The sequence below is a fragment of the Bufo bufo genome, chromosome 3 (genome assembly GCF_905171765.1).
Source record: "Bufo bufo chromosome 3, aBufBuf1.1, whole genome shotgun sequence".
In the NCBI taxonomy this organism is placed as follows: domain Eukaryota; kingdom Metazoa; phylum Chordata; class Amphibia; order Anura; family Bufonidae; genus Bufo; species Bufo bufo.
In genome coordinates, this window is record NC_053391.1 from 671497488 (window position 1) to 671524468 (window position 26981).

Here is a 26981-nt window from a genome sequence, read left to right on the forward strand (position 1 = left end):
CATCCACACATCTTTCTATCTTGTGTAGGATGTCTTTTTGTGGTACTTGTGGTCCGCTGTGGGCATCCTCCACTGTATGCATTTTTGCTGGGGATCGCCATTAGCAACAGGCCACAAGTGCCGGATCTGCTCCCCTGGGTATAGATGCACAACTGCATATGGCGTTGAGCACTTCCTGCCTTTTGACACCACGCCATTTTTTGTAGTTTGTATAAAATAAATAATAGCCTTCATTTTCCATGGAATATATGTATATTTTTTGCATTTACAACTAATAAACACCTTAGTTCAGGTTTTTCTTATTATTTTTTATGCGTTCTCTGAAAATGTAGAGTATAAAAATGGAAAAATACTTTTTATATACATTTATGATTGGTGAGCGGAAGTCGAGCGTGAAGTTTATATTCAGCAAAGCATCAGATGTTAGCGCTCTGGGCACTTAGCAATGACAGACGTCAGGCTGATTTCTACCTAATCTACAGCTGGTGCTGACAACAATAATAGCCGTATTACACCTAACCAGCTCTGCCAACGAAAAACAAATAAAATGCCCGTTACGCCAGTTAGAATCTCGTGCAGCCGCCTATTACTTCTCTCCAGGTGGAAGCTTCAGGCTTTTCGCTTCATAGTCGCAAAATTTCTCTTTTGAAAATAGAAGCTTAGATGTATGCATTCAGGGAAACCACAATCAGATCACGGGTTATATGTAATAAAAATAAAACATTATTCCTACAAAAATGTATTCTATAATATTGTAGTATTCGCATTGGCCACTAGAGGCATGCACTTCCTGTTGTGAACATCTCTCTTTACAGCTGTGCCGTGCTTTGAACAATTCCTTTTTGTTAGATGATAACACGTGTGATCTGTGGGGAAATCTGGCAGCAAATGTTTAATCAGTTCCCTTCTGGCACCGCTTCAGGAGAAATGAAGCATTACACAATTCCCATTGACATCAAAGGGCGTCATGGACGTGGCAGGTCATCGAGGGGCTGCTCTCTATGGTGGGTAACAGAGGTGGTCCCAAACTAGCGACTGCCCCTATGAAAATGATATGCCATAACAAGAGCATAAATACTGTGCCCGTGCCAGTGGAGAGCAGGGGGGGGGGGGGGGGGCAGTACCTTTTCTTCTGGTTGGTTAGATTCCCCTGTCCAGGAGAGCTGCCTTATTACCAAACTATATGGTGAGAAATTGGCAAAAAGGTCATGGAGAGGGGCAAATATATATTAGAGAAAGTCCCTGGCGCCGCCCGAGTTTGAAATGTTGGTCTGTTTGTATGTTTATTGGATTTGTTCCAAAGGTGCCCAGGAGGACAATCCATGTCCTCTTTTTTAACAGGTAAATCACTAGTAGCCCTATATACCCCGTCAGTTACACACTGTTTATTTTATTAACTGTCCACCATAACAGTGACTTCCACAGCACCCCTGCCCTTTAACTGTGATCTCCACAGTGCCCCACCCTCCTTAACAGTACCATCCACAGCCACCAGCCCCTTTAACAGTTAACTCCACAGCACCCTGCCCCTTAACAGTGACCTCCACAGCATCACACTCCTTTAACAGTACCCTCCAGAGCACCCTACCCCTTTAACAGTTAACTTCACAGCACCCTGCCCCCTTAACAGGGACCTCCACAGCACCCCGCCACCTTAATATTGACCTCCACAGGCCAACCCTCAACATGGGCCTCTTAGGGCTCATGCACACTAACATATTTTCTTTCCATGTCTTTTCCGTGTTTTTTTTTTTGCGCACTGTATGTGGAACTATTCATGTCAATGGGTCCGCAAAATAAACGGAAGTTACTACGTGTGCATTCCATTTCCATAAAAACATAAAAATAAAATTAAACATGTCCTATTATTGTCTGCATTGCGGACAAGGATAGGACTGTTCTATTAGGGGCCAGCTATTCCATTCAGCAAAATACGGAATGCACATGAACGCCATCCGTATTTTTTGCGGATCCGTTTTTTGTGGACCGCAAAATACATACGGTTGGTGCATGAGCCCTTAACAGTGAACTCCACAGCATCCCTCTCCCTTAACTGTGACCTTCACAGTGCCCCACCCCCTTAACAGTGATCTCCACAGCATCCAACCTCCTTAACAATGACCTTCAAGGTGCCCTGCCTCCTTAACAATAATTTCCACAGCACCCTGCCCCCTTAACCACCTCAGCCCCCAGTGCTTAAACACCCTGAAAGACCAGGCCACTTTTTACACTTCTGACCTACACTACTTTCACGGTTTATTGCTCGTTCATGCAACTTACCACCCAAATGAATTTTACCTCCTTTTCTTCTCACTAATAGAGCTTTCATTTGGTGGTATTTCATTGCTGCTGACATTTTTACTTTTTTTGTTATTAATCGAAATTTAACGATTTTTTGGCAAAAAAATGACATTTTTCACTTTCAGTTGTAAAATTTTGCAAAAAAAAACCACATCCATATATAAATTTTGCTCTAAATTTATTGTTCTACATGTCTTTGATAAAAAAAAAATGTTTGGGTAAAAAAAAAATGGTTTGGGTAAAAGTTATAGCGTTTACAAACTATGGTACAAAAATGTGAATTTCCGCTTTTTGAAGCAGCTCTGACTTTCTGAGCACCTGTCATGTTTCCTGAGGTTCTACAATGCCCAGACATTACAAATACCCCACAAATGACCCCATTTCGGAAAGTAGACACCCTAAGGTATTCGCTGATGGGCATAGTGAGTTCATAGAACTTTTTATTTTTTGTCACAAGTTAGTGGAAAATGATGATTTTTATTTTTTATTTTTTTTCTTACAAAGTCTCATATTCCACAAACTTGTGACAAAAAATAAAAACTTCTATGAACTCACTATGCCCATCAGCGAATACCTTGGGGTGTCTTCTTTCCAAAATGGAGTCACTTGTGGGGTAGTTATACTGCCCTGGCATTCTAGGGGCCCAAATGTGTGGTAAGGAGTTTGAAATCAAATTCTGTAAAAAATGACCAGTGAAATCCGAAAGGTGCTCTTTGGAATATGGGCCCCTTTGCCCACCTAGGCTGCAAAAAAGTGTCACACATGTGGTATCTCTGTATTCAGGAGAAGTTGAGGAATGTGTTTTGGGGTGTCTTTTTACATATACCCATGCTGGGTGAGATAAATATCTTGGTCAAATGCCAACTTTGTATAAAAAAATGGGAAAAGTTGTCTTTTGCCAAGATATTTCTCTCACCCAGCATGGGTATATGTAAAATGACACCCCAAAACACATTCCCCAACTTCTCCTGAGTACGGAGATACCAGATGTGTGACACTTTTTTGCAGCCTAGGTGGGCAAAGGGGCCCATATTCCAAAGAGCACCTTTCGGATTTCACTGGTCATTTTTTACAGAATTTGATTTCAAACTCCTTACCACACATTTGGGCCCCTAGAATGCCAGGGCAGTATAACTACCCCACAAGTGACCCCATTTTGGAAAGAAGACACCCCAAGGTATTCGCTGATGGGCATAGTGAGTTCATGGAAGTTTTTATTTTTTGTCACAAGTTAGTGGAATATGAGACTTTGTAAGAAAAAAAAAAATAATAAAATCATCATTTTCCACTAACTTGTGACAAAAAATAAAAAATTCTAGGAACTCGCCATGCCCCTCACGGAATACCTTGGGGTGTCTTCTTTCCAAAATGGGGTCACTTGTGGGGTAGTTATACTGCCCTGGCATTCTAGGGGCCAAAATGTGTGGTAAGGAGTTTGAAATCAAATTCTGTAAAAAAATGACCAGTGAAATCCGAAAGGTGCTCTTTGGAATATGGGCCCCTTTGCCCACCTAGGCTGCAAAAAAGTGCCACACATCTGGTATCTCCGTATTCAGGAGAAGTTGGGGAATGTGTTTTGGGGTGTCATTTTACATATACCCATGCTGGGTGAGAGAAATATCTTGGCCAAATGCCAACTTTGTATAAAAAAATGGGAAAAGTTGTCTTTTGCCAAGATATTTCTCTCACCCAGCATGGGTATATGTAAAATGACACCCCAAAACACATTCCCCAACTTCTCCTGAATACGGAGATACCAGAAGTGTGACACTTTTTTGCAGCCTAGGTGGGCAAAGGGGCCCACATTCCAAAGAGCACCTGTCACAGCCAGACAGCTGAGAAGCGCTCACAGGAGCTTCTCAGATCCTCCTCCTTGAATTTCTTTGTTTTGGTTTAGTTTCTCATCTCGTTAGTCTATCTCAGCTGTCATGCAGTTAGACTGATCGCTACCCTTTAAGTTCCTCCCCATAATGCAGTAGTGTGCGGCTGATACAACTTCCTGGAGTGTGTGTGCATGCTGTTCCCAGTTCCCAGCTCCCAGTTCCCTGTTCCCAGTCGTCAGTCGTCATTCGTCTGCAAGATAAGTGCTGTTTATGTATTTATGATTTTGTCTCTTCTGGATCCAGGTGACCCTGACTCCCTCCGTGTCAGTGTAGGGAGCCGGTGGTCGTGTCCCTTCACTATTGTAGGGTCTTCAGGTAATAGATAGCCGAGGAACGTGGATATGCGGCCATCCACCTTTGGGGTGTTCGCATAGGCTGAGCAGTGAGGGAGAGCGGCAGGTCTATTGCAGGGGTCTCCCTTTGTTCCTTAGTTGTGGATCCAGAGAGACATTGTTTATATGGTATTGTCTTGTTTCCTGTACACCATCCGTGACATTATCAGCCGCCAAAACCGTCTCAAGCATGGATCCGGTTTCACTTTTGGCTGAACGCTTTCAGGGTCTTTCTTTGGAGGTAGCTGATCTCCGTAAGACTTTTTCTCAGTTTCAAGTGACCGGTTCAGCTTGCATTCATGGAGTTTGTGCTGAGCCTAAGATCTCGCTCCCGGATACGTTCTCCGGGGGTAGTGAGAATTTTGTGCGTTTTAGAGAGGCTTGCAAACTCCATTTTCGCCTTCTTCCCCATTCTTCTGGTGATGAAGAACGGAGGGTGGGGATCATTATATCGCTGCTCAGGGGTAACGCTCAGTCCTGGGCCTTTTCGCTGCCGGAGGGGGCACGGCCCCTTCGTTCAGTGGATGAATTCTTTTTAGCCCTGGGTCAGATATATGATGATCCGGATCGTCTGGACTACGTCTGTTATGCCAGGGTAAACAATCCGCAGAGATATACTGTTCAGAATTTCGGAGATGGGCAGCAGATACGAGTTGGAATGATGCTGCACTCCGAAGTCAATTTTGCTATGGTCTTTCAGAGGGATTGAAAGATGCATTTGCCTTTCATGAAAGACCTACCTCCTTGGATTCTGCTATGTCTCAGGCTGTTCGTATTGACAGGCGTCTTAGAGAGAGAGGAGAGATCTCTCCTTCCTGTCATACTCAGTCCCGGGACAGTGCAGCGGTCTCATTCTGTGCACAGGGGTCTCAGTCGCTGTCAGCCCCTTCTGAGCAGGAGTCCATGCAGCTGGGGTTGATTGCCTCTGACAATAGAAGATTCAGCCCGCAGGGGAGGGTTTGTTTTTGTTGTGGAGGTATAAATCATCTGGCAAATGTTTGTCCCTCTAGGAGATTCAGGCAGTTTTCTGGGAGTAATAAAGAGACAAAAAGGAAAAAATCTTTTAAAAATGTTCCGTCTGTTACTATTGGCAGGGTTGAGGCGGAAATTGAAGGTTTTCCGTTTGCTTGTAGTTCCCGTTTTGTCCTGCCTGCTAGGGTGGCGCTAGAGAGCAAGAGCATTTTTTGTGAGATTTTTGTGGATAGTGGAGCAGCTGTCAACCTCATTGATAATCAATTTGCAATAACTCATGGTTTCCAGGTATGCTCTTTGGGAAAGGATATTCCTGTTTTTGCTATTGATTCAGCTCCACTTTCTCAGAAATCATTAAAGGGCATAGTTCACAATATCCGTTTAATTGTGAGTGATGCTCATGTTGAGGATGTGTCATGTTTCGTCCTTAGCGGTTTGCCTACTCCTCTAGTGTTGGGGCTACCCTGGCTCACTAAACATAACCCCACCATTGATTGGCAAGCGAGGCAAATAAATGGTTGGAGTAATTTTTGCAGAGAGAATTGCCTCATAACATCTGTTTCTGAGGTTTCTACTAAGACTGTACCACCTTTCCTCTCTGAATTTTTGGATGTCTTCTCTGAGAGTGGAGTTCAGGGTTTGCCTACGCACAGGGAGTATGATTGCCCTATTAATCTCATCCCAGGCGCCAAGCTGCCTAAATCTCGTTTATACAATCTCTCCCAACCTGAGAGGGTCGCTATGCGGGCTTATATCTCTGAGAGTCTGAGAAAAGGACACATACGACCCTCGAAGTCACCTGTTGCCGCTGATTTTTTCTTTGTTAAGAAACAAGATGGTTCTTTAAGACCTTGTCTGGATTTCAGGGAGCTGAACAGTATCACTATTCGTGATCCTTATCCGCTTCCTCTGATCCCGGACCTGTTTAACCAGGTTGTTGGGGCTAAAGTCTTTTCCAAATTAGACCTAAGAGGGGCATACAACCTGGTTAGGGTCAGAGAAGGAGACGAATGGAAGACGGCTTTCAATACCCCTGAGGGCCATTTTGAGAATTTGGTTATGCCTTTTGGTTTGATGAATGCCCCAGCCGTTTTTCAGCATTTCGTCAACAGCATTTTTTATCATTTAATGGGAAAATTTGTATTAGTGTATTTGGATGAAATTTTGATTTTTTTCTCCTGATTTCAAGACTCATAAGGAACACTTATGTCAGGTCTTACTCATCCTGCGGGAGAATAAATTATACGCGAAACTGGAAAAATGTGTGTTTGCGGTTCCAGAGATCCAATTTCTGGGGTTTCTTGTCTCCGCTTCTGGTTTTCGCATGGACCCCGAGAAGGTTCGCGCTGTGCTTGAGTGGGAGCTTCCTGAGAATCAGAAGGCGCTGATGCGTTTTTTGGGCTTTGCCAATTATTACAGGAAATTTATTTTGAATTATTCCTCTGTTGTTAAACCACTCACTGATATGACCAGAAAGGGGGTCGATTTTTCTTCCTGGTCGGTAGAGGCGCGTAAGGCCTTTTCTAATATCAAGGAGAGTTTTGCTTCCGCTCCCATCCTAGTACAACCTGATATTTCGTTACCGTTCATAGTTGAGGTTGATGCTTCTGAGGTAGGGGTGGGTGCGGTCTTGTCTCAGGGTTCCTCTCCTGCCAAATGGCAACCGTGTGCCTTTTTCTCAAAGAAACTCTCCGCAGAGAGAAATTATGATGTGGGAGATATGGAATTGTTGGCCATCAAGTTGGCTTTTGAGGAATGGCGCCATTGGCTAGAGGGAGCCAGACACCCTATTACCGTGTTTACTGACCATAAAAATCTGGCCAGATGGTCTTTGTTCTTTTCAAGGTTTAATTTTGTTGTTACGTTCCGCCCTGGGGTTAAGAATGTGAAGGCAGACGCCCTGTCACGTTGTTTTCAGGGAGGTGGGAATTTTGAAGACCCGGGTCCCATTTTGGCTGAAGGTGTGGTGGTCTCTGCTCTTTTTCCTGAATTGGAGGCAGAGGTGCAGGCAGCCCAGTCAGAAGCTCCTGATCTTTGTCCTCCTGGGAGGTTGTTTGTGCCTCTCGCTTTGAGACACAAGATTTTTAAAGAACACCACGACACGGTCCTTGCTGGGCACCCGGGGGCAAGAGCCACACTGGATCTCATCGCTCTGAGATTCTGGTGGCCTGCGCTTCGTAAGTCGGTTGAGGGTTTTGTGGCAGCTTGCGAGACTTGCGCTCGTGCCAAGGTCCCTCATTCACGGCCATCAGGTCCTCTCCTTCCTTTGCTTATTCCTTCCCGTCCTTGGACACATCTGTCCATGGACTTCATAACGGACTTGCCTCGTTCCTCGGGGAAGTCTGTGATTCTGGTGGTGGTGGACCGTTTTAGCAAAATGGTGCATTTTATCCCTTTTCCTGGTTTGCCCAATGCTAAGACGCTGGCGCAGGCATTTATTGACCACATTGTCAAATTGCATGGGATTCCTTCAGACATAGTCTCTGATAGGGGCACGCAGTTTGTTTCCAGATTCTGGAAGGCTTTCTGTTCTCGCTTGGGGGTTCGGTTGTCATTCTCTTCTGCTTTCCATCCGCAGTCGAATGGCCAGACAGAGCGCGTCAATCAGAATCTGGAGACATATCTGCGCTGTTTTGTGGCGGAGAATCAGGAGGATTGGTGTTCTTTTTTGTCCCTTGCTGAGTTTGCTTTAAATAACCGTCGTCAGGAGTCCTCTGATAAGTCACCATTTTTTGGTGCATATGGGTTCCATCCGCAGTTTGGGACTTTCTCGGGAGAGGGCTCTTCTGGTTTGCCTGATGAGGACAGATTCTCCTCGTCTTTGTCATCTATTTGGCAAAAGATTCAGGATAATCTAAAGAGCATGAGTGAGAGATATAAGCGTGTGGCGGATAAGAGACGTGTGCCTGGTCCGGACCTGAATGTTGGTGATCTGGTGTGGTTGTCTACCAAGAATATCAAATTGAAGGTTCCCTCCTGGAAGTTGGGTCCTAGGTTTATTGGGCCTTACAAGATCCTGTCTGTCATCAATCCTGTTGCCTACCGTCTTGATCTTCCTCAGACTTGGAAGATCCATAATGTTTTTCATAAGTCCTTATTGAAACCTTATGTTCAACCTATTGTACCCTCGCCTTTGGCTCCTCCTCCGATTATGGTTGATGGAAATCTTGAATTTCAGGTCTCTAGGATTGTGGATTCTCGTCTTGTCCGCGGTTCCCTCCAGTACCTCGTTCATTGGGAGGGTTATGGTCCTGAGGAGAGGATGTGGGTCCCAGTGACGGACATTAAGGCCTCTCGTCTCATCAGGGCTTTCCATAGGTCCCATCCTGAGAAGGTGGGCCCTGAGTGTCCGGAGTCCACTCCTAGAGGGAGGGGTACTGTCACAGCCAGACAGCTGAGAAGCGCTCACAGGAGCTTCTCAGATCCTCCTCCTTGAATTTCTTTGTTTTGGTTTAGTTTCTCATCTCGTTAGTCTATCTCAGCTGTCATGCAGTTAGACTGATCGCTACCCTTTAAGTTCCTCCCCATAATGCAGTAGTGTGCGGCTGATACAACTTCCTGGAGTGGGTGTGCATGCTGTTTCCAGTTCCCAGCTCCCAGTTCCCTGTTCCCAGTCGTCAGTCGTCATTCGTCTGCAAGATAAGTGCTGTTTATGTATTTATGATTTTGTCTTTTCTGGATCCAGGTGACCCTGACTCCCTCCGTGTCAGTGTAGGGAGCCGGTGGTCGTGTCCCTTCACTATTGTAGGGTCTTCAGGTAATAGATAGCCGAGGAACGTGGATATGCGGCCATCCACCTTTGGGGTGTTCGCATAGGCTGAGCAGTGAGGGAGAGCGGCAGGTCTATTGCAGGGGTCTCCCTTTGTTCCTTAGTTGTGGATCCAGAGAGACATTGTTTATATGGTATTGTCTTGTTTCCTGTACACCATCCGTGACAGCACCTTTCGGATTTCACTGGTCATTTTTTACAGAATTTGATTTCAAACTCCTTACCACACATTTGGGCCCCTAGAATGCCAGGGCAGTATAACTACCCCACAAGTGACCCCATTTTGGAAAGAAAACACCCCAAGGTATTCGCTGATGGGCATAGTGAGTTCATGGAAGTTTTTATTTTTTGTCACAAGTTAGTGGAATATGAGACTTTGTAAGGAAAAAAAAAAAATCATCATTTTCCACTAACTTGTGACAAAAAATAAAAAATTCTAGGAACTCGCCATGCCCCTCACGGAATACCTTGGGGTGTTTTCTTTCCAAAATGGGGTCACTTGTGGGGTAGTTATACTGCCCTGGCATTTTCGAGAGGCCCTAATGTGTGGTAAGTAGGTAAATGACCTGTGAAATCCGAAAGGTGCTCTTTGGAATGTGGGCCCCTTTGCCCACCTAGGCTGCAAAAAAGTGCCACACATGTGGTATCGCCGTACTCGGAAGAAGTTGGGGAATGTGTTTTGGGGTGTCATTTTACATATACCCATGCTGGGTGAGATAAATATCTTGGTCAAATGCCAACTTTGTATAAAAAAATGGGAAAAGTTGTCTTTTGCCAAGATATTTCTCTCACCCAGCATGGGTATATGTAAAATGACACCCCAAAACACATTCCCCAACTTCTCCTGAGTACGGCGATACCACATGTGTGACACTTTTTTGCAGCCTAAATGCGCAAAGGGGCCCACATTCCTTTTATGAGGGCATTTTTAGACATTTGGATCCCAGACTTCTTCTCACGCTTTAGGGCCCCTAGAATGCCAGGGCAGTATAAATACCCCACATGTGACCCCATTTTGGAAAGAAGACACCCCAAGGTATTCAATGAGGGGCATGGCGAGTTCATAGAAATTTTTTTTTTTTTTGCCACAAGTTAGCGGAAATTGATTTTATTTATTTTTTTCTCACAAAGTCTCCCTTTCCGCTAACTTGGGACAAAAATTTCAATCTTTCATGGACTCAATATGCCCCTCACGGAATACCTGGGGGTGTCTTCTTTCCGAAATGGGGTCACATGTGGGGTATTTATACTGCCCTGGCATTCTAGGTGCCCTAAAGCGTGAGAAGAAGTCTGGAATATAAATGTCTAAAAAATTTTACGCATTTGGATTCTGTGAGGGGTATGGTGAGTTCATGTGAGATTTAATTTTTTGACACAAGTGAGTGGAATATGAGACTTTGTAAGAAAAAAAAAAAATTTCCGCTAACTTGGGCCAAAAAAATGTCTGAATGGAGCCTTACAGGGGGGTGATCAATGACAGGGGGGTGATCAATGACAGGGGGGTGATCAGGGAGTCTATATGGGGTGATCACCACAGTCATTGATCACGCCCCTGTAAGGCTCCATTCAGACGTCCGTGTGCGTTTTGCGGATCCGATCCATCTATCAGTGGATCCGTAAAAATCATGCGGACGTCTGAATGGAGCTTTACAGGGGTGTGATCAATGACAGGGGGGTAATCAATGACAGGGGGGTGATCAGGGAGTCTATATGGGGTGATCACCACAGTCATTGATCACGCCCCTGTAAGGCTCCATTCAGACGTCCGTATGCGTTTTGCGGATCCGATCCATCTATCAGTGGATAAGTAAAAATCATGCGGACGTCTGAATGGAGCTTTACAGGGGGGTGATCAATGACAGGGGGGTAATCAATGACAGGGGGGTGATCAGGGAGTCTATATGGGGTGATCACCACAGTCATTGATCATGCCCCTGTAAGGCTCCATTCAGACGTCCGTGTGCGTTTTACGGATCCGATCCATCTATCAGTGGATCCGTAAAAATCATGCGGACGTCTGAATGGAGCTTTACAGGGGTGTGATCAATGACAGGGGGGTAATCAATGACAGGGGGGTGATCAGGGAGTCTATATGGGGTGATCACCACAGTCATTGATCATGCCCCTGTAAGGCTCCATTCAGACGTCCGTGTGCGTTTTGCGGATCCGATCCATCTATCAGTGGATCCGTAAAAATCATGCGGACGTCTGAATGGAGCTTTACAGGGGTGTGATCAATGACAGGGGGGTAATCAATGACAGGGGGGTGATCAGGGAGTCTATATGGGGTGATCACCACAGTCATTGATCATGCCCCTGTAAGGCTCCATTCAGACGTCCGTGTGCGTTTTGCGGATCCGATCCATCTATCAGTGTATCCGTAAAAATCATGCGGACGTCTGAATGGAGCTTTACAGGGGGTTGATCAATGACAGGGGGGTAATCAATGACAGGGGGGTAATCAGGGAGTCTATATGGGGTGATCAGGGGTGATCAAGGGTGAATAAGGGGTTAATAAGTGACGGGGGGGGGTGTAGTGTAGTGTGGTGCTTGGTGCAACATATTACTGAGCTACCTGTGTCCTCTGGTGGTCGATCCAAACAAAGGGGACCACCAGAGGACCAGGTAGCAGGTATATTAGACGCTGTTATCAAAACAGCGTCTAATATACCTGTTAGGGGTTAAAAAAATCACATCTCCAGCCTGCCAGCGAACGATCGCCGCTGGCAGGCTGGAGATCAACTCTCTTACCTTCCGTTTCTGTGAGCGCGCGCGCCTGTGTGCGCGCGTTCACAGGAAATCTCGCGTCTCGCGAGAGGACGCGCCGGCGCGTCCACTCGGAATCAATCAACCACCTCCAGGACGCGTCTGTGCGTACAGCGGTCCGGAGGTGGTTAAAAGTGACCTCCACTGCACCCCAGTGACTTTCACAGCACCCCACCCCTTTAACTGTGACCTCCATATCAGCCTGCCCTTAACAGTGAACTCAACAGTGCCCTACACCTTAATATTGACCTCCAGAGCACCCACCCCTTAACAGTGACCTTCACAGCGCCTGTCCCCTTAACAGTGACCTTCACAGCACCATTCCTCCTTACAGTGACCTACACAGCACCGGCCCCCGTAACAGTGACCTCAACAGTGCCCTACCCCTTAACATTGACCTCCACAGCACCCCTGCCCTTTAACTGTGATCTCCACAGTGCCCCACCCTCCTTAACAGTACCATCCACAGCCACCAGCCCCTTTAACAGTTAACTCCACAGCACCCTGCCCCTTAACAGTGACCTCCACAGCATCACACTCCTTTAACAGTACCCTCCAGAGCACCCTACCCCTTTAACAGTTAACTTCACAGCACCCTGCCCCCTTAACAGGGACCTCCACAGCACCCCGCCACCTTAATATTGACCTCCACAGGCCAACCCTTAACATGGGCCTCTTAGGGCTCATCCACACTAACATATTTTCTTTCCATGTCTTTTCCGTTTTTTTTTTTTTTGCGCACTGTATGTGGAACTATTCATGTCAATGGGTTCGCAAAATAAACGGAAGTTACTACGTGTGCATTCCATTTCCATAAAAACATAAAAATAAAATTAAACATGTCCTATTATTGTCTGCATTGCGGACAAGGATAGGACTGTTCTATTAGGGGCCAGCTATTCCATTCAGCAAAATACGGAATGCACATGAACGCCATCCGTATTTTTTGCGGATCCGTTTTTTGTGGACCGCAAAATACATACGGTTGGTGCATGAGCCCTTAACAGTGAACTCCACAGCATCCCTCTCCTTTAACTGTGACCTTCACAGTGCCCCACCCCCTTAACAGTGATCTCCACAGCATCCAACCTCCTTAACAATGACCTTCAAGGTGCCCTGCCTCCTTAACAATGATTTCCACAGCACCCTGCCCCCTTAAAAGTGACCTCCACTGCACCCCAGTGACTTTCACAGCACCCCACCCCTTTAACTGTGACCTCCATATCAGCCTGCCCTTAACAGTGAACTCAACAGTGCCCTACACCTTAATATTGACCTCCAGAGCACCCACCCCTTAACAGTGACCTTCACAGCGCCTGTCCCCTTAACAGTGACCTTCACAGCACCATTCCTCCTTACAGTGACCTACACAGCACCGGCCCCCGTAACAGTGACCTCAACAGTGCCCTACCCCTTAACATTGACCTCCATTGCACCCCAGTGGCATTCACAGCACCCCACCCCTTTAACTGTGAGATAATTGAAAAACTATACATACTTTTTAAAGGCTTTGTCAAAGTCATTTTTTGTTCTTTGTATGTTTCTAACTAAGAAAATGTAAGGGGTTTTAAGTTCACTTAGTTCATCTCCAGGGGCCCTGTTCTCCTAGTTAGCTGAGGGTCACATGACCTGTGATGTCATTATCTTTCCCTGCTCTGATGACATTACGTACACAAGAATGGGGGAGCAGGAGGGAGCGGGTCTGTGCACAGAATGTCACTGTGAAGGCTGTGTTGGTTGGAGCGGCAAGTCACGCCCCCTTGTACTTCCAAATCTTTTGGCTGAGCTGTCTGCCCTGTGTCTCCCCTCCCCCTGGATTCTTCAGGAATGTTTAACCCCTTCTACCATCAGCAGCATAGACGTAGGGTTAGGGGATCAGCTGCAGGGTTTCCTCTTCTCCAGGCAGTGAAGAGACAAATGCTCTGCACAGGTTCTTCCCTCCCTCCTCACCCTGCAAACACAGAGCTGACAAAGACCTGAGGAGTTCTCTCCTCTGTACTCTTCTGCTGGCTGTGAGGAAGTGTCTGCAGAGAACAGGTGTTGCACAAGAACAGGTAGGAGGAAGATCCGTCTGTATCAGCAATGTTATTGTACTGCACAGCTGGAACTTGCAGTTCCACACATGCAACATGAGTATCTCAGCAGTCAGACAGCAGGCAGGGCAGCAATTTTATTACACCCCCTCACCGCTCTGCAACTGCATGTAAACAAAGGGGCCAGAATAGCCTAAAACTTGCTTACCTTATGTAGATATTGCTGACCATCAGATTTACAGTGCTTTATTTATTTATTTATTTTACATATCTCAGACAACCCCTTTAAAGTCAGGACCATTCCTGGTCAAATGAAATAATACCCATAGGGCAGAGCTGTGACAGAATGCATTGAACTTCTGTTCTTGTTTTACATTGTGAGGAAGGATAACTGGAAAGTCACGTGTTTGACCCAACAAATCCGTACAAGGAAAATCGTGTTCTCCGAAGTAATCCCTCATGGCACATAACCTTTTATTTTCAATGCAAATCTAACATTTCTGGAGGACTTCACTAACTTTTGCAGCTTGATTTATATTGAAGATAATTTGAATATGATTATTCTAGTTTGAATTCTAGTTTGAATATGACTTTCTAGCTGTAATAGTCCAGTAGGTATGGGATGTGTCTTGCACAGTAATGGCCGCTTTTGAAGATTAAAGTGACACGGTCAGTAACTCTAGCTGAAATGCCTAGGACAGATGCAATGTCTATTACTATTACTGATATATGATGAAGTGGAGAACCGCACTTAATTCGATGGACTCTGGTGCCAATCAAGGGCTGAAATCAGCCAATGTACATGCAGTGAAATTGAGGCAAACAGATTTTTTTTGTGTTGCAATTAAATTATTTATTTCGTTTTGAAGTAGTTTCATCCAATTGCCAAATAGTTATCTTCAAGGTACAAACAGAATATCTAGACCGGATGTTTCGGTCACATCAGACCTTCATCAGCGGTCACATTTTTATCTGCAATCCTATACAACAGAGGAGATGAGCTGGAGTAAAGAGCCACTGGAAGACTCATAGTGGATGCATTCAATAATATAAAAATATATATAAAAAACTATCCGACATATTGTTAGATATACAGGGAAAACGACACAAGGCAAGTCAACAGGTACAATGGAAGAAAACGACATAAAAAAAATATATATATATATATAATCCAGATTTCATATAATACATAAAGTATTAGTATAGATTAGGGCTTGTTGAAGGAGAGTTATGGAGAAGAGCATATATAGGATAATGATGGATGGATGGATGGATGTAGTCAGGACGCTCCACACAATGGATCTTCTATATAGAACATCTGTATTAGTCTGTGCGGTCCACACTGATCAAAAGTTTCGAGCAAACGGCATGTTACAATGTATTTACAATTAATACATGTTCGGAGCTTAAAGGAAGAATGCTCATTGTCAAGATCACAAATTGTTTGTAGGTTGCTGAATACATGCATCCGAGTAGTACATATAGGGCATCTCGAAGGACAATGCTCTGCTATAAGTTTTCTGTAGGTAGCTGAATACATATTGTGGTAAGGTGAACAGAAAAGTGTATGGTAGAGTCCTGGAAGGGGTGTATATCCCACCCAGCTTCCTCAACTGGGTGAGGAAAATAAAATCCAGAAGGTTAAAATGGTCTCAGCAATGTGTAGGTCGCTGAGACAGTTTTGTTAAGTTTATGGGCTGGATTTTATTGGACTGGGAGAAGGTAGGATTGGTAGAGGGACCTCCCCAGTCCACCCCATTCCGGGACAGGTTTTCCCCTAGCCTGCGGGATCCCCAGCTGAAGCCAGCTGGGATCATCAAGGGGAAATAAAGTAAAGTCCAGGATGTCAGTCTGGGGAGAGTGAGGCCTGGAGAAAGTCTGGGAAGCTGCCTGCTCTGCTGGCTAGAGAAGCCAAATTCTCTGTGTGAACTGTGTTCAATAGGTGAGTTAGGAACTTCACTGTATTAGCCAGAGCCCAGACGGGCAGGTGTTTATTTTGGTTTATGTTTTGTGGTGCTGGACCTTCAGCTTACCCAGTGAATTATAACTGGGGTTGCCTGTATTGCCGGAGTGTGATAAATAAAGCAACATTTGGACTTTAACCCTGTGGTCTGCAAGAGAATCTGTCATCGCCGCCCTACCTGAGAGTGTAACCCCTTACAATATATTAAAGTGGTACATGCTGGGTACATCAAAAGAGACTGCTTTGCTATGAGTTGTCGATAAGTTGATGAACATATTTATCCTGAGTAATACATGCTGGGTATATCAAAGAATGATACTCTGTTATCAGTTGTCCATTGACTGCTGAATACATATATCTGAATAATGCCTGCTGGGTACATGAAGAACAATGCTATGCCACAAGTTATCATGCTGGGTACAACAAGGAGTAGTTCACTGTTAAGTAAATCGAGCCTAAAGTGCATAGAATCATCATGTGCCTGGAGGCTGCTGGCATAAAACATAGTGGAATTGTACTATTGCCTCCAAATGGGGACCGTAATATATGGTGCGTGGAGGACGCCGGGCCCGCTCGCCACTTATAAAAGAAAAAAGGTTAATCCATCTGTACCTGTTCTGGGAGGCAAGAATGGGTCTTCTGGGCCCGGATGTGCGGCGCCTGCATCGCCCCTATCCGGGTTTAAAGTGTATGAACTCCTAGTAGTTCCGGTCATGTGACCGGAAGTCACGTGGTGCCTGGGACGCAGGTGTGCGTTCCACAGAGATCTCACGTGACCGGTGGAGCGCCGATAATGCGTTCCACCATAGTATTGTACGCTACCCGTATTACTACCCAATGTAAGGGGACAACTTCCATATTGCCAAAAGGGCAATACATGAAAATTATAGCGATAGAGGAAATCTCTAACTCTATGTAGAGGTAGAGTCTATACACTCACCTAAAAAATTATTAAGAACACCATACTAATACGGTGTTGGACCCCTTTTGCCTTCAGAACTGCCTTAATTCTACGTGGCATTGATTCAACAAGGTGCTGATAGCATTCTTTAGAAATGTTGGCCCATATTGATAGGATAGCATCTTGCAGTTGATGGAGATTTGAGGGATGCACATCCAGGGCATGAAGCTCCCATTCCACCACATCCCAAAGATGCTCTATTGGGTTGAGATCTGGTGACTGTGGGGGCCATTTTAGTACAGTGAACTCATTGTCATGTTCAAGAAACCAATTTGAAATGATTCGAGCTTTGTGACATGGTGCATTATCCTGCTGGAAGTAGCCATCAGAGGATGGATACATGGTGGTCATGAAGGGATGGACATGGTCTGAAACAATGCTCAGGTAGCCCGTGGAATTTAAACGATGCCCAATTGGCACTAAGGGGCCTAAAGTGTGCCCAGAAAACATCCCCCACACCATTACACTACCACCACCAGCCTGCACAGTGGTAACAAGGCATGATGGATACATGTTCTCATTCTGTTTACGCCAAATTCGGACTCTACCATTTGAATGTCTCAACAGAAATCGAGACTCATTAGACCAGGCAACATTTTTCCAGTCTTAAACAGTCCAATTTTGGTGAGCTCATGCAAATTGGCGCCTCTTTTTCCTATTTGTAGTGGAGATGAGTGGTACCCGGTGGGGTCTTCTGCTGTTGTAGCCCATCCGCCTCAAGGTTGTGCGTGTTGTGGCTTCACAAATGCTTTGCTGCATACCTCAGTTGTAACGAGTGGTTATTTCAGTCAACGTTGCTCTTCTATCAGCTTGAATCAGTCGGCCCTTTCTCCACTGACCTCTAGCATCCACAAGGCATTTTCGGCCACAGGACTGCCGCATACTGGATGTTTTTCCCTTTTCACACCATTCTTTGTAAACCCTAGAAATGGTTGTGCGTGAAAATCCCAGTAACTGAGCAAATTGTGAAATACTCAGACCGGCCCGTCTGGCACCAACAACCATGCCACGCTCAAAATTGCTTAAATCACCTTTCTTTCCCATTCTGACATTCAGTTTGGAGTTCAGGAGATTGACTTGACCAGGACCACACCCCTAAATGCATTGAAGCAACTGCCATGTGATTGGTTGACTAGATAATTGCATTAATGAGAAATAGAACAGGTGTTCCTAATAATTCTTTAGGTGAGTGTATATGTATGTACTACATTATACAGAACCGTAATTCAATGTAGGAAATTAAGGAGAAAATTGGTTATAAAGGGAGAAAGGAAATAATAAAGGGAAAAAAAATTATATACAGTACAGACCAAAAGTTTGGACACACCTTCTCATTCAAAGAGTTTTCTTTATTTTCATGACTATGAAAATTGTAGATTCACACTGAAGGCATCAAAACTATGAATTAACACATGTGGAATTATATACATAACAAACAAGTGTGAAACAACTGAAAATATGTAATATTCTAGGTTCTTCAAAGTAGCCACCTTTTGCTTTGATTACTGCTTTGCACACTCTTGGCATTCTCTTGATGAGCTTCAAGAGGTAGACCCCTGAAATGGTTTTCACTTCACAGGTGTGTCCTGTCAGGTTTAATAAGTGGGATTTCTTGCCTTATAAATTGGGTTGGGACCATCAGTTGCGTTGAGGAGAAGTCAGGTGGATACACAGCTGATAGTCCTACTGAATAGACTGTTAGCTGCTTTTTTCTTGCCATAAAAAAAATTCTAAGTAAAGAAAAACAAGTGGCCATCATTACTTTAAGAAATGAAGGTCAGTCAGTCAGCCGAAAAATTGGGAAAACTTTGAAAGTAAGGGCTATTTGACCATGAAGGAGAGTCATGGGGTGCTGCGCAAGATGACCTGGCCTCCACAGTCACCGGACCCGAACCCAATCGAGATGGTTTGGGGTGAGCTAGACCGCAGAGTGAAGGCAAAAGGGCCAACAAGTGCTAAGCATCTCTGGGAACTCCTTCAAGACTGTTGGAAGATCATTTCAGAGGACTACCTCTTGAAGCTCATCAAGAGAATGCCAAGAGTGTGCAAAGCAGTAATCAAAGCAAAAGGTGGCTACTTAGAAGAACCTAGAATATGACATATTTTCAGTTGTTTCACACTGGTTTGTTATGTATATAATTCCACATGTGTTAATTCATAGTTTTGATGCCTTCATAGTCATGAAAATAAAGAAAACTCTTTGAATGAGAAGGTATGTCCAAACTTTTGGTCTGTACTGTATATAAAAAAAACTTTAAAAAAAAATCTTTATATATAAAACATGAAACCAAGGTGGAGTTAAGGGAAAGTAGGGAAAAAGGTCATCTCACCCTCACCCGATGCAGACAATTTTTTTTTTCAGCGGGTCTGTGGAAAGAATAGAATAATGTTAAGACTATACACGTATGCAGGGGCTTAGCTATAGGGGGTGCAGAGGTAGCAGTCGCTACCGGCCCCAGGAGCCTGAGGGGCCCAAAGACCCTTGTGCCACATAAGAAGACACCGGTATTATAGAAAGTGCATGCTGGTCAAGTTATACCTCTGGCTGAAGGGAAGGGGTTAGGTCAAGAATTTGGCATGGGGGGGGGCATCTTAATTTTTGCCTCAGGCAGGACAAATGTGCTTCCCTGCCCCTGGCCACAAAGTACTGAGGGAAGGGGACCCAAGCTGAACTCTTATACCAGGGCCTATGAGCATTTAGCTACGCCCCTGCACGTATGTACATATATCATTCAAGTTTATATATTGATGAAGTCACATTCACGATTCAAGCCATTAGGCGAAAGTGTCCCTAGTTTATAAATCCAGAAAGCCTCGCGTTGTCTTAGGAGGAGTATCCGATTGCCTCCTCTCCTGGGTGAATAGATTTGTTCCAAAATTTGGAAACGAAGTTGTGAGATTTGGATTTTTTTGTCGGAAAATGGTGTTGTATTGGTAATAATGTATGGCCAGGTCAGATGGTTGATTTGTGCTTGCTTATTCGATCCCGAACGTGTTGCGTCGTCTCGCCCACATTCGCAAGTCCACACGTGCATTTTATTAAATAAATCACAAAACTGGAATCGCAGGTATAAAATCCTTGAATTGGAATGGTCTGTCCGATGCGTGGATGTGTTGCATATTCACCTTTTATAACACTCGAACACCGGGCGCAGTGAAGGCAAGGATATGGGCCTTGTCGTCTACTGTGTAAAAAGGTTTTGGTAGTTTGGTGAAACTGCCTACGTCTGCCTTGACTAATTTATCCCTAATATTGGGAGATCTTTTGTAGCACGTCAGGGGGGACTGATTACATTCTTTTATGCTAGGATAGGCTTTGGCAAGGAGTAGCCAGTGTTGTTTGAGAGCCTGTTGGATTTTTAGCATTAAGGGATGAAATGTGGTTACACACGCTATTCTATTTTGATTGTTAGGTTTCAGTCGTGACCCCTGGGTCTCGGTCAGGTCTTGTAAGGTGCTGTTCAGAATGGTCTCAGGGTAACCCCTATTTAGAAATTTTTTGGTCATGGCGTCGAATTGTGTCATTTTTGTCTTGTCGTTACTCACAATATGATCTACCTGTGTGTACTGTGACCGGGGTAAGGATTTTTTTGTAGCCCTAGGGTGGCAACTTTTGTAATAGAGGAGACTGTTACGATCAGTTGGTTTGTTGTACAAATCTACGGATAGTGTTCCCGTTTGATCAATTTTGACAAGTGTGTCAAGGAAGCTGATCTCCTCCTTACTGGTATGGGAGGTAAAGCCTAGTTTGTTGTGTGCCTGGTTAAGGTCTTCTACCAATTGGTGTACAGTGGATATGGGTCCCCTCCAGATGCAAAAGATGTTGTCTATAAAACGATACCAAATATCAGCATATTGCTGAAATAAGGGATTCGTGTAGACGTGATCCTCCTCGAACGTGATCATGAAGGCATTTGCATAAGGAAGGGCCACGTTAGATCCCATTGCGGTACCCCTTCTCTGGCCATAGTATGTGTCACCAAACAGATTTTTTTTTTAGTGAGTATAATCTCAAGGATTTTGAGGCAAAAATCCTGTTGTGTATTGTCCAGAGTAGAGTGGTTGTGTATTAGCCTTGCCGTGGCTTGAATCCCCTTCTCGTGTGCTATAGATGTATACAGGGAGTGCAGAATTATTAGGCAAGTTGTATTTTTGAGGATTAATTTTATTATTGAACAACAACCATGTTCTCAATGAACCCAAAAAACTCATTAATATCAAAGCTGAATATTTTTGGAAGTAGTTTTTAGTTTGTTTTTAGTTTTAGCTATTTTAGGGGGATATCTGTGTGTGCAGGTGACTATTACTGTGCATAATTATTAGGCAACTTAACAAAAAACAAATATATACTCATTTCAATTATTTATTTTTACCAGTGAAACCAATATAACATCTCAACATTCACAAATATACATTTCTGACATTCAAAAACAAGACAAAAACAAATCAGTGACCAATATAGCCACCTTTCTTTGCAAGGACACTCAAAAGCCTGCCATCCATGGATTCTGTCAGTGTTTTGATCTGTTCTCCATCAACATTGCGTGCAGCAGCAACCACAGCCTCCCAGACACTGTTCAGAGAGGTGTACTGTTTTCCCTCCTTGTAAATCTCACATTTGATGATGGACCACAGGTTCTCAATGGGGTTCAGATCAGGTGAACAAGGAGGCCATGTCATTAGATTTTCTTCTTTTATACCCTTTCTTGCCAGCCACACTGTTGAGTACTTGGACGCGTGTGATGGAGCATTGTCCTGCATGAAAATCATGTTTTTCTTGAAGGATGCAGACTTCTTCCTGTACCACTGCTTGAAGAAGGTGTCTTCCAGAAACTGGCAGTAGGACTGGGAGTTGAGCTTGACTCCATCCTCAACCCGAAAAGGCCCCACAAGCTCATCTTTGATGATACCAGCCCAAACCAGTACTCCACCTCCACCTTGCTGGCGTCTGAGTCGGACTGGAGCTCTCTGCCCTTTACCAATCCAGCCACGGGCCCATCCATCTGGCCCATCAAGACTCACTCTCATTTCATCAGTCCATAAAACCTTAGAAAAATCAGTCTTGAGATATTTCTTGGCCCAGTCTTGACGTTTCAGCTTGTGTGTCTTGTTCAGTGGTGGTCGTCTTTCAGCCTTTTTTACCTTGGCCATGTCTCTGAGTATTGCACACCTTGTGCTTTTGGGCACTCCAGTGATGTTGCAGCTCTGAAATATGGCCAAACTGGTGGCAAGTGGCATCTTGGCAGCTGCACGCTTGACTTTTCTCAGTTCATGGGCAGTTATTTTGCGCCTTGGTTTTTCCACACGCTTCTTGCGACCCTGTTGACTATTTTGAATGAAACGCTTGATTGTTCGATGATCACGCTTCAGAAGCTTTGCAATTTTAAGAGTGCTGCATCCCTCTGCAAGATATCTCACTATTTTTGACTTTTCTGAGCCTGTCAAGTCCTTCTTTTGACCCATTTTGCCAAAGGAAAGGAAGTTGCCTAATAATTATGCACACCTAATATAGGGTGTTGATGTCATTAGACCACACCCCTTCTAATTACAGAGATGCACATCACCTAATATGCTTAATTGGTAGTAGGCTTTCGAGCCTATACAGCTTGGAGTAAGACAACATGCATAAAGAGGATGATGTGGTCAAAATACTCATTTGCCTAATAATTCTGCACGCAGTGTATAGGCTGTTGACATCTAAGGTTAGTAGGATGCTTTCTGGTGTTATAGCAATTTCTTTCAGTTTAAAAGATCTCGATGTTCTAATTAATGGTGTGAGTATTTTCTCCATGTAGATGGCTAAAGGGGAAAAAATTGAATCAGTCGAGGCCACTATGGGACATCCTGGAGGATTGTTGAGACTTTTATTGATTTTAGGTAATATGTAATAAACGGGAGTAATGGGATTTTGTTTGGTGAGGAAAGTGGCTGTTTTGGAATCAATGACTCCTGAATGTGAGTATGTACTGATAGTACTTGAAATTAGATCTTGCATCTGTGTGGTGGGATCCCTGGGTAGTATTTCATACGTCTACGTGTCCGAGAGTTATCTTCTAATCTCGGTCAGGTAATCCGCCTTGTCCATGACGACAAGGGCTCCTCCTTTGTCCGATGGTTTAATAATAATTTCTTTATTATGTTGTAGTGTCTCAGAGGACAAGTTATTAGTGTGCCTGTAATGACCTTGTGTGTTTGCCATTAGTATGCCTTTTACTAGGTTTTGGGACAAGGAAATATATGTCTCCACTGGATGCTGACAATGGATAGTATTCCCTGCGGAGTGGATGTCCCCGGTTCCTGTATTGGGAGTTCCTGAAAGTGAGTTTTAAGTCATAATGTCTGATAGAATCTTTGTAGTTCCTGTTCAAATGTAAAGGTTGGTGTAGGGCAAAATGATAAACCCTTCTGTAGGATAGTGATCTGTGTGGTGGATGAGATATTAATGACTAAATTGTCCTCCTTACCTGGGAGCGTGTCTGTATGCGTTCTTCTTGACTTTCTGCCACCCCTCCTGGTCTTCCGCATCTTGCTCTGCCTCTCCGTTGGTAGTTGCCTAAAAAACGGAGTTGGTATTCGTAGTTTCCGGATCTGTCGCTGTCTGAGTTTGAAGAGCAGGAGTAGTATGAGTGGCGGTATCCCCGGTAATTTGATTACTTTTCCACCAATAAACTGTGTCTAATCTGTAGTGCTCGGCGTCACGTAAAAATTTCTGACGTTCATTCTGTTCAGTGTTTCTTTTGTATTCCCACAGCCGTTTCTCGATTCTTTCCTTGGCCTTTGTCAAATCTTCTTCTGGAATGGTAGATGTTAGTTGGGCTTCCGTGGTTTTGATTTTCTTGGATAGGTCACCAATTGAGGTCTGTAATTCTACAATTGTTAGGAGAATAAGGTCAAAGGAACATTTGTTCAGGATGTTTTCAAATCGCTCACAGAATTCCTTTTTGTCTGCAAAGAGTGTGGGTCTCAAGCGCGATCTCAAGCCTCTTGGAATTCGATTATTCTTGTAGGGCCCGGCGTCCTCCACGCACCATATATTACAGTCCCCATTTGGAGGCAATAGTACAATTCCACTACGTTTTATGCCAGCAGCCTCCAGGCACATGATGATTCTATGCACTTTAGACTCGATTTACTTAACTGTGAACTACTCCTTGTTGTACCCAGCATGATAACTTGTGGCATAGCATTGTTCTTCATGTACCCGGCAGGCATTATTCAGATATATGTATTCAGCAGTCAATGGACAACTGATAATAACAGAGTATCATTCTTTGATATACCCAGCATGTATTACTCAGGATAAATATGTTCATCAACTTATAGACAACTCATAGCAAAGCAGTCTCTTTTGATGTACCCAGCATGTACCACTTTAATATATGTATTCAGCTACCTACAGACAACATATAGCAGAGCATTGTCCTTCGAGATACCCTATATGTACTACTCGGATGTATGTATTCAGCAACCTACAAACAATTTGTGATCTTGACAATGAGCATTCTTCCTTTACGCTCCGAACATGTATTAATTGTAAATACATTGTAACATGCCGTTTGCTCCAAACTTTTGATCAGTGTGGACCGCACAGACTAATACAGATGGCCTATATAGAAGATCCATTGTGTGGAGCGTCCTGACTACATCCATCCATCATTATCCTATATATACTCTTCTCCATTACTCTCCTTCAACAAGCCCTAATCTATACTAATACTTTATGTATTATATGAAATCTGGATTATATAAATATATATATTTATGTCGTTTTCTTCCATTGTACCTGTTGACTTGCCTTGTGTCGTTTTCCCTGTATATCTAACAATATGTCGGATAGTTTTTTATATATATTTCCTCTATGAGTCTTCCAGTGGCTCTTTACTCCAGCTCATCTCCTCTATTGTATAGGATTGCAGATAAAAATGTGACCGCTGATGAAGGTCTGATGTGACCGAAACGTCCGGTCTAGATATTCTGTTTGTACCTTGAAGATAACTATCGGGCAATTGGATGAAACTACTGCGAAACTAAATAAATAATTTAATTGCAACACAAAAAAAATCTGTGTGCCTCAATTTCACTGCATATTACTATTACTGAGACAGCAAAAACTCTTATTGCCCTGATTCATTCTCCTCTTGGTGACTGTAACTCAAGACTAATTGGTCTTCCCTTCAATTAACTCTCCCATCTCCAATCTATGCTGAATGCATCTGTCCAACCACTACACTTGTATACCCCAAAACAGAGTACTTGCAAAACTGTTTCTTGTCATTTAATGTTCTGATGTATTGTATTACCCATATAGATTTGTATAGATAATTCAGGGTTAATAATCCTGACTCTACCCTGTAGGAGACTAGAAGTTGCACCTAGGTCCACCCCTAATTTAGCATAAGTCTAGTGTTAGCTGAGGAAGAGAGAACTACATGTGCTCACTCAGAAAACTAGGCCTGAGTCCCAAAGAATCACTTTCTCTGAGATATTGGCATTGAAAAAGCCCTCTCTACTCTAGAGTACTCCAGAAAGAGAAAGAAAGAACTCGATAGTCTAGAATTTGCTTGGCTGAGCGTTGGAGTCAATCAGTAAGGTTTCACATTTTTGGTCCGCATCTGAACTGCATTTTTTGCAGATAGAATGCGGACCGGGTTATTTCAATAGGTCCGCAAAAAATGCAGACAGCACACCGGGAGCTGTCCGTATCTGTATGTCTGTTCTGTAGCTCCCCAAAAAGGATAGAACAAGTCCTATTCTTGTCCATTTTGCAGGCAAGGATAGGCATTGTTACAATAGATACGCAAAAAAAAAAAAGGATGCAACACGGACGTCACACAGAAGCTAGGGCTGCAGCTATCGACTGTTTTTGCAATCAAGTATTCTACCAATTAATCCAAAGATAAATCGAGTACTCTAATAAAAAAAACTAATTAAAATAATGTTTTCATCAGCTTCAGCCCCATGCCATCAGGTTCCTCCCCAGTGCCATCAGGCTCCCCCCAGTGCCATCAGCTGCCCCTCCAGTGCCATCAGCTGCCCCCTCAGTGCCATCAGGCTCCCCCCACTTCCATCAGCTGCCCCTCCAGTGCCATCAGCTGCCCCCTCAGTGCCATCAGCTGCCCCCTCAGTGCCATCAGGCTCCCCCCACTTCCATCAGCTGCCCCCTCAGTGCCATCAGGCTCCCCCCACTTCCATCAGCTGCCCCCTCAGTGCCATCAGCTGCCCCCTCAGTGCCATCAGCTTCCCCTCCTAGCCATGTCCCCAGCGCCAGTGATATAAAACACCTCTCCTGTAGGGGCACCGCTCCACAGCTTGTCCATCTTCTTCTTCATGCGCTGCACTGGGACCTGACGTCACACAGCGTCAGGTCATAGCGGGTGCTTAGGTGCAATATGACCTGACAATGTGTCAGGATCCAGTGCAGCGTGGTGCGGGCCGGCGGGTGACCACGGAGCGTGAGTAATAGCAAGTGCTTCGCTCGCGCTCCGTGGTCACATGACACAAACGAATCTTCGATGCAAAAAATTACTCGTATCGAGTCATCCTTTCAGGCCTAACAGAAGCCATCTGTATTTTTTGCTGATCCGTGTTTTGTGGACCACAAAATACATATGAATGCACCCTAAGAGCTCATGCACACAAAAGTGTGCTAGCCATGCTCATAATGTGGCCCGAAAACAGTGGGTCCACAATTATAGTTTGAGTCGTTGATGTGGCAATGCCAAATGTGTGGATGGGATTTCGTTTTTTTTTTCTTTTTTTTTTCCATTGAAAAGCATTGAAGAAGGTGTGTGTGTGTTTGTACTTGGATATTTTTTTTACTTATTAATATTCTTTGACATGCAGTCCTCAGATTCTTTCCATAATACACTGTACTACTTATGCAGTACAGTGTATTATGCCATCAGAAGGAAACTGATTGGCAGGGCTGTGCCTCTTGCACGGCCTAATAGGCATACACAGAGGTCAGACCTGGGAGCTTTCACTAGACCCCTGGCTGCCAT

At 44.2% G+C, this 26981-nt stretch overlaps 1 long non-coding RNA gene across 1 annotated transcript; it reads left to right on the top strand.

The window, feature by feature from the left end:
- Nucleotides 1-7775: 7775 nt before the first annotated feature.
- LOC120994197 lies at nt 7776-25055 on the top strand. The gene is made up of 4 exons (XR_005777358.1): nt 7776-7786; nt 9204-9210; nt 14089-14096; nt 24921-25055. It is a non-coding gene; the product is annotated as an uncharacterized LOC120994197 (long non-coding RNA).
- The last annotated feature ends 1926 nt before the right edge of the window (nt 25056-26981 follow it).